Genomic DNA, 18,459 nt, shown 5'->3' on the forward strand with positions numbered 1-18,459 from the left:
TCATGTATAGATACCACACTCACCCCAAATATCGTACTCTTTCTACCCACTCACAAAGTAACAAAACTAAGAACCTTGTCAGTGCTGCTGCATATATAATTTGTCCAAAGAGGAAGTGCTCAGTGCATGAATTATACAGACCTGGAAAATGAGGTCGGAAAAGTGGGGTGGGTTTTGTAAAGGCCTATTATTAAGTATACACCATTGACCAGTAAGAGGTGAGAGGAACCAGCTGATTGTGTGACATTGGAGCCAGAAAAGGTTCATTGATGCCAAGAAATGAGTCTGTTGAAAACATGTTGAGAGTTGCACATAATATGTACAATTGTCTTTTTTGTATGTAGTAGGAGAGAAATGTACAATAGGTTTAGCCAGGCAGGGGAAAGAGCTATGAACCACTGCCCTTGAATTGAGACAAAGTGATAACTCGGTATCTGGTTCAGATTTTCAGCTCCCTACAAAAGATCAAATGGTACCACACATGAAATGGCTGGGGAAAAGTGCACAAGTGTGAAGCACCTTTGTATTTTGTATATGAGTTTTTTTCTTTGCTCAAATCTTAAGTACAAAATGAAAAACCAAGTGTGAGCTCATAAAAAATTAGCATCCCTGACTTTCTTATGTGGAATGAAGATTACAACTGTACAGCCAAGGAACTCCACAACTGCTCTGAGTGATAGGCAATGCCCTTTCAAAGTCACTGGTCTAATTATTTAACATAGCCACGTTGGGAAGAGAAACAAAGTAATGCTCAAATCCCAATGTCTGTCTCCAGGGCTCTGAGGTAAGATTAAAGTTTCAATGGAGAGCCAAGGATGTGTACATGTGCATTCCCAGTCAAGGTGTGGCACTGCCCAACACTGGCCCATCATTGTCTGAGCTTCAGTCTCGTCTTGGAAGGTGGTCTAGAAAATTGTTGGAACTGTTCAAAACTCTCTCTCTGGAAAACAAGTTCCCACTCTGACTGGTGCTCTTTCCTTCCCTGAGCTTGAGTTTCCCAGAGAAATTCACATTTCTATGGTGTCCATTGTTTCAACAGTCTGAGAGTTAGATTGAGAGACACAAGTGAGTATTTAGAATATCCTCATTTCTGCCAGATCGGATACATGGGGTTCAGGTTTTACAATGACGTTTCCTAGAAAGCCAAGTACCTCAGGAACAGAGTATACATGGGTCCAGGAAATATCTATTTTATTTTTGGTGTCAGTGGCATTCAGACATTTAGTAGGTCTCTGGTCAGAAAACCAGAAAGAAAGAAACCCAAGCTAACACATAAGACATGGTTAACAGGGCAGATCAGCCAAATGTATTTTCAACATTGGGCTTTTTCTCACTTACCTGCATTTGTTCATTGAACATAAACACATAGAGTCCAAATTAAGTTCATGTTTACCAATTCAACTATTTGTACCTGTACTCTAATACAACATGTGTCTTGAGATTTCTATTGCTCTGATAAAACACCACGAATAAAAGAAACGTAAGGAGGAAATTGTTTATTTTATCTTACAGCTCTCAGGTCACACTCCATTGCTGACAGAATTCAGGGCAGGAACTCAAACAGATCAGGAATCTGGAAGCAGGCGCTGTGCAGAGACCATGGAGGGGTGCTGTTTCTGGCTTGCTATTCATAAATTGTTCAGCCTGCTTTCTTATGGTACTCAGGATCACCAGCTCAGGAGTAGCACCACTCACAATGGGCTGGGCCCTTCCACATCAGTCACTGATTAACAGAATGCACTATGGTCTTGCCCACAGGCCAATTTGGTAGGGGCATTTTCTCAGAGGAGGTTCCCTCTTCCTAAATGACTCTAGCTTGTGTCAAGTTAACATAAAAGTAGCCAGTACATCATGTAATTAAGATAGAAGAAAATAAACAATTCAAGGAGATGTAAGTTCAGAGTCTTTTCAGTCCTATCTCCCTTTTCCAGCTCTCAGAATCCTCTTAATTGGCATAGATCCCTACAGGGTGCACATGTGACAATTAGATCTCTGCCCTAATTATCAGAGACTCTCAGGAATACTTGGTTTTGGAAATATTCTTCTTTTCTGGTTAGCAGTATATGTAATCTTTGGACAAGGCAACGAAGAGACTCCTATATGTCAGGGAAGGGGTGCTTCTTTAATTCATGACAAAAAAGGCATAACTGGAAAAAATACAAAAAAGCAGCTGTCTCACACTCACTGGGTGATCAAGCTTACACCATTATATACTTTATTGTGCCTTTAATTATGATTTCCAGCTCCAAGTCTCTCCAAACAGTGGTCTCATAGTATATCCACAGAAGCAGCAGAGCTCAGACATACCACATCTTGTTCTTTGTTTCATGCATCCTAGGCTCTCTAGGGAGAAATAAAAAAGCGAGTGCAAACCCCAGCTATTAGATGTGACTACCGTAGTAACAACTGAGCCAACTGGGAATTAATCTCCAGTGTTGACAAGTGAGGCATCTCGTAAGGTCACTGTGTCTAATAAAGAATGGAGTAAATATTGGGACTCCGGGAAAAAGATCAAAAGAGACTCACCCCTACAAGATGGGTGGGGTGGACAGAGTAGAGGAGCCTTATGTCACAGGAATCCAGAAATGTCATCTTTTCTTATGTTTCATTCAGGAAAGACTAAAAGAATGTGCTGAACGGCTTTATGTCAACTTGACACAAGCTAAAGTCCTTTTAGAAGAGGGAACTTCAATTGAGAGAATGACCCCTCCAGATTGGTCTGTGGCCAACAATGTGGTGCATTTTCGTGACTGATGATTGATGTAGGAGGGCCCAGCTCACTGTGGGCAGTGCCACTCCTGGGTTGGTGGCACTGGGTGCTACAATAAAGCAGGAAGCAAGCCACAAGGAGCAAGCTAGTAAGCTGCACTCCCTCACAGCCTGTTTCAGTTCCTGTCTCCAGGTGCCCACCTTGAGTTCCTGCCCTGACTTTCCTGGATGATGTACAAGCTATACCATGGAATAAACCCTTTCTTCCCCAAGTTACTTTTGGCCATTGTGTTTCATCCCAGCAGTAGGAATCCTAACTAAGACAAAAAGGGAAGGAGAGAAGAAAATTAAAAGGCTACTTTGCATGGCTGATCAGAAAAGAGAAGTTTTCTACCCTGGAAAGGAAAGGTAAATTTACTTAGGGATAGTCACATGGAAGTTTTGAAGATGGGTTGTTTGGGGCTGAGTGCATTACACTGGGTTATTTGTTTTGTTTTGTTTTGTTTTCTCCTCAGCACATAGTGACCATATATTGCCACCAGTGGATGTCCATTGCTCATCACGTGTTAGATAACTCTTGATAATTTCACTGGCCCAAGGAGCCAATGTCTAGCCACTATAACCTAGATGTCCATTATTTTAAATAACTCCTAGAAGATTTTACTTATTTATATTAAAAACATATATTTTAATATATATTAAAATTATATTTAAATATATTATAAATAAAAATATTAAAATGCATATTAAATTTATAATTACCTAGGATGAGCCCTCAGAGCCTGACAAAGCCCTAGTTTCTGAAATATCAGCCTTGCTTCAGGGGCCAATTGCAGACTCCTTATAAGGGAGTGTATACCTTATTACCCTGGGTTTCCCAGGGTAAGCATAGCAGGTCTTAGAGCATTTTCCTCATTTCAGTCAACTGTCCAAATGTTTCTTCCTTGGCTTCTACAAATATTCTACAGTTTGAGCAAAACTTTATCTTCTAATGTGTTAGAGGTAATCACAATTCCTTTCTTACTTCCCCATGGTTAGCTGGGACCAAGGAAGTAACTCTCTAGCCCATCCATGGACCAAGATCCTTTTTCTCAGGAGATAGAATGAGCTCAGAGGAACACACACTATTGCCCTTGCCACATTACACCCTCCCCAAGTCACTAGCTGTCTCTCTGATAACTTTTCATTCATAAAAAGAAAAGGCTGCCCACTAGCAATAACAAAGATACCTATAAGGAATTTTGTTTCATTTTCCAAAGTACACAAACATTTTCTTCCAACCCACTTACTGGTATATTACAGAGCAATGATTTTTCTCTTGCTGTGTATGGCTAATAATCAAAGTTAAGTGATTTAAAATGGCTGTCATTTTGCCAAGCTTCTAAAGGCAACTCACATGCAGTATACTTAATCACCTGGCAATCGTCTCATTTTTGTTTGATTAAAAACTTAAATAGCCCAGCCCTAAATGGTACATCTATATCACATCCCCTCTTCTAAGGTTCAGGAATCTCTGTAGAAGATCGGGTAGAAAAAGCCTGAAGTGAGGAACGATTACAAGGAAAGTGCCATCGAGACATAACAGGGTAGCTGCATTTATGAATTCACAGTGATGGTGACAGTATGCACAAGCCCTGTGCAAGTCCCACCAAGACTAAATCCTAGCTCAAAGAAGGGAAGTAGACATGAAGTCCCACCTCTAACCAAGAATCAGTTGATAACCGAGCTTCTGGAAGATGGAAAACCAGTTTTATTTAAGAGTACTTCCTCTGGTAAGTCAACTAGGTGGAGAGGACAGTACTGCAGGGGGAAGGGCTGGGGCTGCATCCCTCACTAAGGGTGGAGAGTCTGCTTCCATAGGTGAGATAAATCCTTTAGAATCTGAGGGTTAAAAGTTCTCTGGCTCAGTAGGGTTCCTCTACACATCTCCATGCCAAGTTACAAGATGCCATTCCTTACCATTCAGTGCATTAACCACTGGTACTCTCTGAGGCTGGAACTTAGATTTTCATTGTAATACAGCCAATCCTATAATGGGGGCTTTATGTTCTATTTTTGAAAGTTGAGCTCTATGGCTGCTGGAGAGAAGATTCTTACACCTTTAGACCAGTGATTCTCAACCTTCCTAATGCTGCAACCCTTTAATACAGTTCCTCATGTTGTGATGACTCCCAACCAAAAAATTATTTCATTGCTACTTTACAATGGTAATTTTTCTACTGTTATAAATTGTAATGAAAATATCTAATGTGAAGGGTATCTGATATGCAACCTACATAAAGAATCACTGCTTTAAACTATTTATGCATACCCAGAACCAATCAATTGTATCACTGAGGTCATTCTTTTCCTGTGTTACTGCATCCTGAGATGCTAGGATTTGGTTAGTTTTATTCTTGAGTCTCTTCTTTTCCTTTTTATCCTGAGATACTGAGAAGCATCTAGCTGGTATCCTTATTTTCCTCATTTTTCTACAAATTATCAATAGTTTTCTATGTTAAATTTCTTGCTCTTTAGCATAGGTGAATCAGTATCATCAGATGCATTTATCCAAATAAATCCATTAAATAATTCACACCACAGGCTTTTAGCACTCTCTATGGTTCTAGTACAGCCTTCAGTAACTGTAGGTGTTGATGAATTGGAAAGCCTATCCCAGATACTTAAAAAAAAATATCCTTCTAGTTGTCTCTCTAGAACTACTCCTAGTAACATAATCTGTATTAGTCAGAGTTCTCTAAAGGAACAGATAGGTGATAGATTAGATAGATGATAGATAGATAGATAGATAGATAGATAGATAGATAGATAGATACATACATACATACATACATACATACATACATACATACATACATACACACACACAGAAAGATAGACAGACAAACAGATGATAGATTGATATGATTTACTGTAGTGGCTTACAGACTATGGTCTGAGTAGTCCAACAATGGCTGTCTCATGATGGGAAGGCCAAAAATCCAGCAGTTGCACAGTCTATGAGATTGGATGTCTTAGCAGTCCCAATATGGTGCTGGAATCCCAAAGGATTTCTAGACAGTTGCTGGTATTCAGTTTTCTTTGAAATCCCAAAGAAGTAGTATACGTACTAATGGCCTCAAAAGAATGCCTCAGTAGCAGTATGGGTGAATTTGCCAGCAAGAGTGAGGGCAAGAAGGTAAAAGGTTCCTCCTTCCACATCCTTTTATGTGGGCTGCCACCAGGAATTGGGGCCCAGATTTAGAGTGGGAAGCACTTCAATATAATCCAGTCAAGAAAATCCCTCATAGGCATGCTCAACTACGTGGGTTTTACTTGATTCCAGGTGCAGTCAAATTGGCAACCAAGATCAGCCATCATAGCCCCCTTCAAGAGCATGTCCCTAGTAATCTAAATGCTTTCAGAGGGACCCAATCTACTAACATTTCTAGTACGTTAAAAGTGTTATCAGCAAGGAACCAAGGCTTCATTCTGAGAGACATTTACGTTTCAAACCCAAATATAGTTTTCACATTCCTTCTGTTTCTGTGCTGAGACTTGTACATCTGAAGTAGCTCGTTGGTTGTGTCTGTCTTTCCTTCTGCTCAGATTACCTTTCTTCTTTCAGTGCAGGCATGTATAATGCTCAGGACAAGATTAAGTGATAAGAGGACTGATACTTTTTTCCTTTAATGGAATTTTAATGAGGGCTTCAGGCTCTATTCCTAGTCTTTGGAGAGTACAGTATTGTTTTGTGAACAGACCCTATCCAGGAGCCACCACACCCCTTTCTGGACCTCTCTTCTGCTGTCTTCTGGTTGGACTCTCCAAATCTAGTTGCTCTGCCTTGAGTAAGCTCTAGTCATCCAAAGGTTGGGACAAGGAGCCCTTGGAAAGCTGGATGTGTAGCCAGGAGGCCTGCTATCTCAGGGAAGGGAAGAGGAAACAGCTGGGCCTGGGAGCAAGGGGCACCACAGGCCTTTGGAGCTGAGCAAAGTAGACCTAGCTGGCAGCAAGGGAGAGGAAAATCCCAGAGAAGCCAGAAGTGCCTGATGGCCTGGAAAGGGAGCCCAAAGGGAATCAGGCAGGCTCGGTGGCTCAGGACAGGGGAGGCAGGCTCCGTGACTCAGGAAAGGGGAGGTCCAACGGAGCCAACAAGTCTTTGGAGCTGACCCACCTGGAGGCTTAGGGAAAGGGAGGCCTAGGGAAGCCCACAGGACCTGGGGAGGTTTGGTGGTGCAGAGAAGCAGACTCTCACAGAAGTCAGGTGGACCTGATAGCTTGGGAAAGAGGAGTTCTCCCCCACCTCAAGAGAAGAATTTTCACTTTAACAAACTCTCTGGATATTATTTTATGTGCATTAAGGAGCAAGAACAAGAACACTACATTTGCAGATTTGAAATTTTCCTGAAATGATAGGCAAATGATTTTGTGATTCATAGATGAACATTTGTCCCATGTCAATACACATAGTCTCAACTATTTATTACCCCCCAGAAAATAAGTAGAAGCCTTGAACCTTGAAAGACTCAATTTCTGCTTCCTCACACATCTGGGAGTGAATGACTCAGCTTATGGAAGAATGACTAAGCAATCTTTGGAAGAGCTTATTTTTGGGTCCGTGAGTGGTGATGTTTTCAGAAGTTATTTTAGCAATGCACCAATATTATGTACCTCATTGAAAATTTTGATGTATTCCCCACTATCTAATGGCCCAAATCTTGGAATCCTGATATCAGAAATAATATGAGATGGGCTGGTCTTTGGTCATATTTTCAACATATTACCAACAATCATCTTGCTTGTACTCCATTTTCCAGCCAGGATGTGCCCCTTAGCACTTACACATTTTGTTTAAAAAGGAGTGCAGACTTAGGCAAGCCTGCACTCTAGCCCTGACCCTGTTACTTGTTTGTTCTTTGTCTTTAGACGAGTGATTGAATCATTCCAAGACTTAATTTCATCTGTGATGAAATTTTAGGTGCACTAAATGAGTCATGATGAACTTGAAGCACAGCACAAGTTTTTTTCACATAGTAAAGAACTCATAGCACTTCAAAGACATTGTGTGCCCCCTGCAGCAGGGTCCCCCCCTTTCTCTGTAAGCTGCAAACCTACTGTCTTCTTCCCTATATGGTGCACACTCTCTTCTGAATACTGGTCACATTAAATCTTTATCTGTCCATAATGCTTAGATACACTTTATGTTGAAAGTTTCTAAGGGATGCTGTTTTATCTTCTTTGCCCCTATGGGCAGAGTTAACAAATTATTCCATAGATACAGCAAAATGTTCCTTTTAATGCCCTTCACAATAGAGGGCACAGTAGATAAGGATTTAATGTTTATTTGTTTGTTTGTTTTTTATGTCACTCGAGAATCCAGTAGACTGAACAAGGTACTCTCTAAGATTAAACAAAATAACAAATGATCGTCATCCACACACGTACTGTACGTGTGACAGCTGACACTTACTGAGTTAGCTGATGCTCACTGTAACTGTGTGAAATGCTGTTAGTTCTCACTCTAGCCCTTGGATTCAGATTCTCCTTTTTTTCCCTCTCCCTTTCTTTCTTTTTTTCTTCCTTTCTTCTTATTTATTTTTGTTCCTTGTTTAGCTTTTTAGGTTTTCTTTGAATTCCCTGCGCAGCTAAGGATGACTTTGAATTGCCAATCCTTCTGCCTCTGTCTTCCCAGTGCTAGAATGAGAGGCACACATCACCACATCCAGTTTACACAGTGCCTGGGAGTGAGTCCAAGGCTAAATCTCTAGTCTGTAGGTCTGGATCCTCCTGTCCTTGTCCTCATTTAAAGAAAGAAAACAAGGGCTAAGTGTGGCTGAGATGCCGCAGTTCCCAGTGCACAGCCCAGAGGTAGTGAGCTTTGAACTGTGCCATTGGCACTCCCTTGTTCTTTCCAGTATGGCTTTCAAGTCTTAGAAAAGTGTTTTTAAATGTTCTCTTTTATGGGGCTGCCTAATGAAATGGAAAAGTCACTTGTAAAAGTAACATTTTCAAAACTCTTCCTGAAAATATCTTTCTTAAGAATGTTAGAACCTGATTCAAATGCACAAAACCCCAAAAATAATGTCTAGAGAAAAAGTTTTGTAGACTATCATCCACTTTTAGAAGTGCCAGGTCTCTCGTGTGATCACCAAGACAAAAAGAAGACATTTTCTCTATAATAATTTATCCCCCGCCCCTTTTTTTCCCTGTAGTGAGAAGACATCAAAGTTGTTGACATTGAGGGGGAGAGAGACGGAGGGAGAGGGGGAAAAGGGAGGGAGGGAGGAAGGAAGAGAAGGAGAGAGGGAGAGAAGAGAGATTCTTGATTTCCACAGGAAACTATAAATGGAAAACAACCATCATTGGATGCTGGGGTGGAGTGGCTGACAGCTGTGCCCAAAGGCTCCAGTTAAAATGGAACAATGCTTTTAGTGCAGAATCAAAGATGAGACTGAAGGAACCACATTGAAACTGCTATATAGTGTTCTCACTCTTCAGTCTAAAAAACTGGGAGTTGAAATGCTAACACCACCTTCGCTTGAGTTATATGGTGCTTTAATAGCATTATACTGTGTTTAAGAGCAAGGTGTGGCATTAAAATGAACAATATGCATTTTATTGTTCTTAGACCTTTACCGTGGTTATGTTCACCCATAAAAAGGAAGGCCAGAGGTTGGTTGAGGGGTTTTATATATGCAGGATTTTCTCTCCTGGAAGATCAAATAACTCCAAATGCAAATTTTCTGTTTTCATTTTTAAGAAATGAATGTGGTGGTTTAAGTTAGAAATGTCCCCCATAGGCTCAGGTATTAGAACAGGTAATCCCCACTTGAGGGCACTCTTTGGGAAATTTTAAGAGGTGTGGCTTTGCTGAAGGCAGTATATCACTGGAGACAGGCTTTGAGAACGTATAGTCCCACCCTCTCTTTGCTCCATGCCTGCAGTTAATGGCATGATCTCTCAGTTCCCTGCTCTAGCTGCCTGCTTCCTGCTGCTATGCACTCTGAACTTCTAGAACCATAAGCCAAAATAAATACTTCTATCACAGCAACTAAAAAGAAATTGATACCAGAGAGTGGGCTCTTGTCACAAAGAATCTAACCATGGTGTTTTGTTCAGGAATGTGGAAGATTTCTGAGTTTGGGCCTAGAAAAGCAGATGGATGCTGTACGCAGAGCTTAAAGGGTTATTTTAACAGGAGCCTGGAAAACAGTAGTGCCGGGAGCAATGGACAATGCAGGCTAGTTCAAGAGATCTCAGAGAGAAAAAATGTTAGCATGTCGACTAGAGACCACACCGTTCTTGTGATACTTTGACAAAGAACTCAGCTTCTTTATGCCCTTACCCTAAGAATATGCCTGAGGCCAAATTTAGAAGTAATGGACAGAGGAAATTTCAGTACTACATAATGTTGAGTGTGTAGCATGATTTTTGCTAATAATGCTTATCATTTACCACCACAATTTGGTTTCTTAAAATGAAAGCAAAAATTTTACATTTGGATTTATTTGAGCTCTCAGAAAAAAAAAACATGTATATAATGAATGGAAAAATAAATAAATTAAAAAGACATGACTGGTCCCGGGTTTTGGCACCAGATGAATGAAAAAAAGAAAAAGAAAAGGACATGAAAATCCTAGGAATGGTGGAGGAGAAGGCTTATTGTAGATAAAAAGGAGAGCATAGTCAGAGGCAGAGAGACATCTAGGAGACTCCAGAGTGGACATGATCCCGAGCCTTGTGAAGAGACAGGGGAGGGGAGATCCAGAACAAGAGGCTAGGAGGGTAAAAGGTAGATGAAAAGGCCAGGTAAATGGTTAGATTATATAGGGAAAGGCAGCTGAGGGAAAGGGCTGTCCAGTCCCTGGGCTGGAGAAGTTTAGGGTAGGGGACAGGGTATACCAGCCATACCCTGTCACAGGTAGGGACTGAGGGATGCTGGGAGAACCTGGGTCAGGTCCACTTTGATATGTTAAATAAGCCATTTGTCCCAGATTTGAGACCTAACATATAAAAATCCTTCAAACATTAAAAAAAGAACAGAAGAAAATACAAAATGTACAGACTGGAGAGAAAATGAGCACCGGTGAGCTTAATGTTTCAGGCAAGGCCTGTGCTGGAAGAGGGGCTATGATTTTTGAAGTGATTACTGCCACTAAGAAGAGGACTTCTTTGTGCTGAAGTGATAAAAATGCTGTCTAGGGGCCAAAGCTCCACCCGACTCAGCCTCAAGCTTGTAAAAGAGATTTTTAGAAAGCAACATTTAAGGTTCCTGCAGATGTGATCCTGGGTATCTCAAGCTAGTAACTAAAATTGGCAGTGTCAACCATATGGTTCTGGCTTTAGAGGCATGAAGGATGTAAGAATGAAGGAGTCATGGAGCCTTCCTTTGTAGTTTCAGAGAGCCACTGAGGCCTGGCAGTATATGGCACAGAAGTCTTTCTATGAAGGCTCTGAGGGGTCAGGAATCCCTGAGAGGCGAAGGCTGTGAAAGCCTGTAAAGCCTGGGTTGTGGTGGAGACTGCAAGATGCTGGAGATGTAAGAACTGCAAGACATCTGCCAAGATCTGCAGCCACTTAACGGAACCAGTCCAAGAACGATATGTGTTTTGCAGGCAGTAACAGTGGTGGGATAGAGCTAACTAATGCCTTTGACAGAGGACATGGCCTACAGGTTTAATGTTTGCCCTGCTGGGTTCTGGTCTTGCTTTCCACTAGAGCATGGTCAGCTTACCATGGGGGCTACACTCTCCAAGAAAACTGACTCTCTCCTAGTGAGTATCACAGTTGGCAACAATTCCTTGTCTAAAGGTGGGGACTTATGTCCACCTCCCCTTTCCAAGGTGGGATTTGGTCTGGCTTGAGCTTGCATGGGGCTTGTCCATGCTGTCACAGTTACCTTGAGTTCATACGTATAGTTTCCATGTAGTCTGGAGGACACTGTTTTCTTGTATTCACTCACCACCTCAGGTTCTTACACTATTTTCTCCTTCTCTTCCACATTGACCTGTGAGCTGTGGGAGGAAGAAGTTCATTTGATGTCATCTAGACTGTTTCTATATCCTTTCTTGAAAAGTGAGTATTAAAGCAACTGTACTCCTAGTCCATTACTGTAAGGGAAACAAACTTCTTTATGCTAGGACTTAGTTTACAAACTGGAATTGTAGACTTCCAAGTCAGGTTCTTAATTCACTTCCCCATAGGAACTAGGAGACAGGAGAGCTATCTCTGTGCATTTCAGGTCCCTGATCTTTCTGCAGGACACTCCTGGGAGGAGATTTCCATCTGGAGAGGGCAGGGGAAGGATTTGTAGTTCCTAAATTTCCAAAATAAATGTTTTGAGAAAACTGAGCTCAGGAGCCTGTCATCTGGTCTCTTCTGGAACCAGTGATGAATTCTTTCAGCAGAGTTGCATGTTCTCAGGCAGGCTTCTAAGGGGGCTGGAGTCAATGTCGGTGTTTGTTGAAGTCTTTTAGTGTAACAGAGCGGGGAGCATTTGTGCTACGGCTACAATTCTGCACCAAGGCTGGGGTTTAGTGAAGAAGAGATACTCAAGGAAGTCTGACAGGAATTTGTCAAGCGAAGAAGTTTTAGTCACTACACAGACAGTTCAAACAAAGCCCATCATTGTCAGGAATGGGTGTGGCACAGTCCCAGTGCTGTTTAATGTCATATTCTGTATGAATGGCCAACTCTGAGTTGTGTAGTGTACAATCTGCATGACTACAGGCAATAGTGTTGTGATCAGAGCTGCTTCAACTGATTGAGACAACTCCAGTTGCTCCTTCTCAGTCCCGTTTTGGTCAGGGGGCCAAGTCCCTTCTGCACCATTCCCACCCAAGATACATGGCATACACACACCCTCACTGTGATAGAGGTATTTTAAATGCCTAAGACTGTTGGACAGCTTGTGGTCCATAACACAGAGTGTAAGTACTAGTACAGCTCAACTGTCTCCTAGGGAGAAGTGCTTTTCAGCCATTATGCTTGGTCTACCCTGCCCCATCTTTTTCCTAGAGACCACAGAACTCTAAAACTGGCATTGCCTAACCCTGAAGGCCATGGCTCCTTCTAGTCAGTCTTTGTTTCTTCTTGCAGAAGAAAATACCTCCTTTGGAACTGAAGAGCAAATTATTTCCCTTCCCCTGGGGAATGTATGGTGTAATGCTTATAGTAAGATTCTGCTGTGGGCACTTTCAAGAGAGTGTTTTAAAGGGTCTGATATTTTACTTCAGTGGAATCTGGAGAAGATAGTTGATCTTCAGTGGAGTCAAGAGAAGGTATGAAGATGTTCATCATTCAAGGGTTGGTAGAGAAGAGGGAAAATGGTGCAGAAGGAAGTGTTGGGAGAACGACAACCTCCACCAACATGCATTTGGGGTTTTTTCACTCTTCCTTCTTCCAGTGGGTCAACCACATTTCCTTTCTCGTCTTCTGACTTGAACATAGTGTGTTTTCATTCAGTTGATTAAGAGGCACAGTCAAGTTTACAAACATTGAAGCTCATTAATCTCTGTATTGTCCTCTAACAACGCAAGAGCTTTGCAATGCCATCTCCGCTCTCCACCTCCCATATTTGGACTTCCTTTACTTCCTCTTTTCAGTACACTTTCAAAGCTGGTCATTTATCATTACTTTTGTCAGTTCATATTAAAAGAAATAAAAGCACTGGCTAGTTCCTCTGCTTCACATGGCTTCTTAAATCCAACTTACTTCTAGATTCAATATTTTCTGGCTGAAATAATTTTTAAGTTATTCAGAGTAGGAAATCTCTGTTTTTGTTATACCTGAGTCAGCCCTTACTCTTGAATTATAGGCTTGCTAAATACATAATTCTAGACTAGCTGTAGTACCTTCCTTTTGAATACATTATTGCATTATTTTCTGAAGTGTTTTGCTGCTGTGTGAAAATGTACTTCTAATTGCTACCACATTTTAGGTAATCTTTTCCTTCGGTGATGTCACAGAGGTTGTCCTATGTCCTATTGATTCACTGTGCTGTATTTATGCACAGATTTACTTAATTTATTCTACTTGGGACTTACTGTTCTGCCTCGTTCTTATCAATTATATTGTTCTTCACATCTGGAAATACCTAGAGTATCAACCCTTAAATATTACCCATTCTTCATTTATCCAGTTTCTGGGAAAACCATTAGTATTCTTCTACCTTTTCATTCTTTTCTCATTTTTTTAACTTTTATGTTTTTCAGATCTTTATACTCTATGTTGCTCCTACTCCTTCTCAGTAGACAAGTCTTTGACATCTAGACTGCCAGCCCATCCACCAGCCAGACTTTTTGTGGGTCATATTCTTTTCTTCTTTATCAAATCACCTTTTCTTTTTGCTCCAGACACATTTCTATCTTCTGGCTCGCACCTCCTCCTCTACCTTTCTTAACATGTTAAGGAGACATTCTTACTCCAAGTGTTTTCCTAGGCTGTTTTATTACTTTTATGAGACAAGGTTGAAAGTCTCCCACTTCTTTGTCTCACTGCAAAGTCCAAGGTCAGGTATAGTATGTGTGCTCTGTCTGAAATACAGATAACCCTCAAAGTGAAGGCTACCTTTGTGTATTTCTACAACATCAGGATTTATTAAGCAACAAATTCACAGTTTATGTCATATGTCATTTTTTTCCCTGCAATTTTCCAAGTAGTCCTGATTTTTTTTTTCTCTTGTAGCTGGCCATTGTCAAAACACAGGATCTTTTACCTCAATCTTAATTACTAATAGTGTCTCAGCTCCGACATTACAAAGCACACAGTAATTATGTCTCTTTATATGGATATATGTAGGTTACAGAATGGCAACAAAAGAGATAAAGAGACCACAGCAGAGTTTACAGAGGCCTTGCTGGAAACAGAGGCAGAGGGCAACACGGATGCAAAAGAACCACTGTGGTGATTAGGTAGGATGTTCACAATAGCTGGAGTCAGAGCTGGGCTTCAGGGGCACCAGAGTCAGAGCTGAGTCTTTCAAAGCAGGGCTGAATTAAATTGAAGAGGTGAATGCAGGACTAGGTCTTGTCAGATGAACAGATGGGCAAGTGGATGGCAATTCCAGTAGGCTGAACTAGCCATGTACAGTATGAGGCTGCAGCCAGGGGATAGTTGGGAAAGCTCTTTGCCTGTTGGTCTCTTAACACACTAGGTACTCAGATGGCATATTGTTAAGGGTCCTCTTCTTCAAAGGTGTCTATGTGAAAGTACAGTACCCTTTGTTGATCTTCTATGGTCATTAAGTTTTGGAGCCTACTTTTTCTGGTGTGGTTTTAATATGCCCATACATTCATATGGTTCCAATCTATTTGGATAAATTTTACTTTTAGCATTTTACTTTTAGGAGTGAGTTATTTATCAGTGCCTTGTGGATAGTGTTAGACAGGTATCTACGTGCATGGCAAAGTAGAGACTCCTTCTTCTGCATTTGTACTCAAAATGGAGCCAAATGCTACTGTCACATGGAGTTACCCTGGTCGAGACATGATCTGAAGACACTGCTTTATAAAATATGGAGTGACTCAGAGCAGAGAACGAGCTGTTCTTAATACAGGGCCATTGTACTGTCCAGAGAGACCATTTCATTTGCTTCTTCTGAGCCTCATGGGACTCACTACTCCATGTCAAGTATTTGTATTGATTTTCAGCAGTCTGTGTTCTTTCTTCTCATGTGGTATGATTTGTGACCCTTTCTTGGTATCTTGGGTCTGGGACACAGTCTCTGAGGCAATTCCCAGGATTCTTGGCTCTTGTTTCGGTGGCTGATGGCAGGCAGCATTGGCCCCTTTTCTCTAAATGGATGTCGACCCTCCAATGCCTCTGATTTCCAGTGGGGAACCTGGGGTCTGGATTCATCTCCCTTCAAGAAAAGCCTGAGCCCTGGATGTATAGCTATGTTCAGCTCTGACAGGCTTGGATTTGCCTTTGGCTTCACTTTTATTCAAGTTACTTCAGCTTTTAGCTATTCTACATTCCTGGAACCTCTGCCGGTATTGAAGTTGATGCTCTATACAAAGGAGTATCCCTTATTTAGCATTTGTATGTCTCTGCATCTAGGGTGGCTGTGTTAGCAGGGGGAAGCGGGGGGAAAAAAATTCCATGTCAGCTTAGCTTGCCTATCTGTATGAGGCTCTAGATAGTTCCAGAAGGCAGCGCAGGAGTGACCACCCATCCTGCCTGAGATACACTGTGACAGACTGTGAGATGGAGTCCAGCTTACAGGCTGACAATGCCCTGTCATTGCTGTTAGCTTAGAAGCAGAGTGATCTTCACAGCCAGGTATCCTTAGTCAGGGACACCGTGATGTTCTCCAGGCTGCAGTGAGAGGCAACATTCTGCTTCCTGGGTGGCACATTCTGATTCGAGTTCTTTCGGGCACCTGAACCGTTTCTTTCTCAGGACTGTATGATGATTCTTATCATCTCCTTAGGAAAGCCCTGGAATATCTGCGAGTGTGTCCCCCTTCCTCCTGCCCTCTCTTACTCCCCTAACAGATTAGAGTGAGCAAGAAGCCTGCTCTCTGTTCTGGTTTTCTGTATTGAGTAGACTTCATTAATGATTCACATTTGGTTACTTTTTTCATTATCAGTTCTTCAGATAATTAAACAAGTATGATAAACTATCTTCTGTTTGTTGTGAGAATCTGAATGTAAAATAAATAAAAAATGTATTTGTGGTTAAATGAATACTCAACAAAGCATTTTTTTCCAACTCTAGCCACGATCTGTTTTTTTATTCCCCTAAGAATAGTTTTTTAAATCACACAATGGATCTGTGAATTTGTGAACCAAGTCTACTGTAAAGCAGTGAACTTGAGTTTCTAACACATTAGACATACTTTTTGATCTCATCATACAATACCAAATACAAGAGCACCCCCCATGCTCTCAGTCCATTGATCAGGCACTTTTGAAGAAAGCTTTAGCTCCTTCCTCTTTTTGCAATCTTCCTCCCACAGTCAAGTGTCCCAGTATACATAATATCAGCCCCTTTCCGGCCATACTGTCTCACCACCATGGGAGAAACAGTATCAGATTGATAGGACACCAGCCCATCAAGCTCTAGGCAATCATCCAGCTCACAGTAGTGTGTACATTCTCGGGGTCTGGCAGCATCCCCTTGGTAGCAGTGTCACTCCAAAGTAGGCAGCTGTGTAAATGATGATTGCCAGGATAGGGACCCTAAAACCCTGATGGAAACCCTTCAGGCCGTCAGACTCGAAGATCTTTGTAAGACAGTCGCCCAGCCCATTGAATTCACTCTGAGAAGATCCCTTGCCCACATCCGCAGCCAATCTGGTCCTAGCAAAGCCCAGCAGGCAGGCAGGCAGCCCAGGGAGAAGCCAGGTTATGCCAATCCAGGCACCATCACCCCCAGAAAGATCTGTTTGTACTTGTCTTTGAAGGTGAAGTTGAGAGCTTGGGTGGGGAAGTGCCCAATGTCATTGGCCAAGTGACCCCTCCGGAAGGAGAGAAAGGAAGCCTGCTGCTTGGAGATTCTCACACAACAATCAAGGATGCTTTTGTAGTGTTTCTCTGCACTGATCTCTTTGCAGGTATGCTGGACCTGCAACAGCAGTTTGACCCTCAGGGGCAACAGCCGAGTCAATACCACCTTCCAAGAAGTCCTTAAGGAAGCTCAAAGCCTGATCCCCCATACTGACAGCCTGTAGCAGCAGTACCCTTGCCCTACCCTACATCTGGGCAGGCACCACCACACTGTCTCTGTGAGACACAAAGGGGCCTTGCTGTCTGTTTTTATTTGGTTTTGTTTGTTTTTTGAAGCATATGCTACAATGTTGTCAGGGCTAGCCCCGAACTTGCTGTGATCCTCTTCCCTCTGCTTCCTGGTGCTGGGTTTATAGGTTTGTGCTACCACACCAGACTGTCCTTTATGCTCTTTTTTTTAATTTATTTATTTTATTTTTCTTATTTATTTATTTATTTATTTATTTATTTATTTATTTATTTATTCATTTATTTATTTATTTATTATTTATGTGTGAGTGCCTCTGTGTATGTGTGCATGCCTGGTGCGTGCTGAGGCCAGAATAGGGCTCCAGGTCCCCTGGAACTGAAGTTACAGGACTTTATGAGGCCCCCAATGTGGGTGCTGGTATTTGAACCTCTGTCTTCTGCAAGAGGAGCAAGTGGTCTTAACTGATGAGCCGCCTCTCTGGCCCCTCATGTGCATTTTCTAGTCTCTGAATAAAAATGTTGGGATTGGATAATGATTCTTTTTAACTAAGATGCAACTGGATAGGGCGTAAAGAAGATATAGAAGGGAGAAGCCAGATGTCTTTCCAGTGTCAGCTGAGAAAAGGAGATCAATAAGTTGTTTGAGTGAGAACGGAGGGGACATGTTCGAATGCTGGCAGGAAGGAGAGGAAATAAAGCAAGAGGTTGGGAGTTATCACAGAGTGAAGAGATAATGAAGAGAGTGAGTTGTAGAGACGGCAAGGCACCGTGCCTGGCAGGTTATCTGGCACACACAGCTCTGCTATGACATACACTGCTCTGCTATGTCTCTATTTAAAGCGATGGACTGACTCCGTAAGGAGAATTTCAATGCATAGAACCATGACTCTCTAAAACTTTCAATTTGACTAAAAGGATGGACAGAGTTGAACATGATTTGAAGTTACCCTCTTCTTGGTCTTTGACTTTGTGACACAGACAGCTTCCTCATCTACCTAGAATCAGACCCTGTGGGCCTGTGTGAGGCATCTTCCTCCACAAAGGGTCACGGCAGCCTGCCATGCTGACT

The 18,459-nt window shown here is 41.9% G+C and overlaps 1 pseudogene; it reads right to left on the bottom strand.

Annotated features, from left to right (window-relative positions):
* Nucleotides 1–16,614: 16,614 nt before the first annotated feature.
* Nucleotides 16,615–17,350, bottom strand: LOC131911040 (ADP/ATP translocase 1-like; annotated as a pseudogene).
* Between the last annotated feature and the right edge of the window lie 1,109 nt (nt 17,351–18,459).

Source organism: Peromyscus eremicus, chromosome 5 (genome assembly GCF_949786415.1).
Source record: "Peromyscus eremicus chromosome 5, PerEre_H2_v1, whole genome shotgun sequence".
NCBI classification, from domain to species: domain Eukaryota; kingdom Metazoa; phylum Chordata; class Mammalia; order Rodentia; family Cricetidae; genus Peromyscus; species Peromyscus eremicus.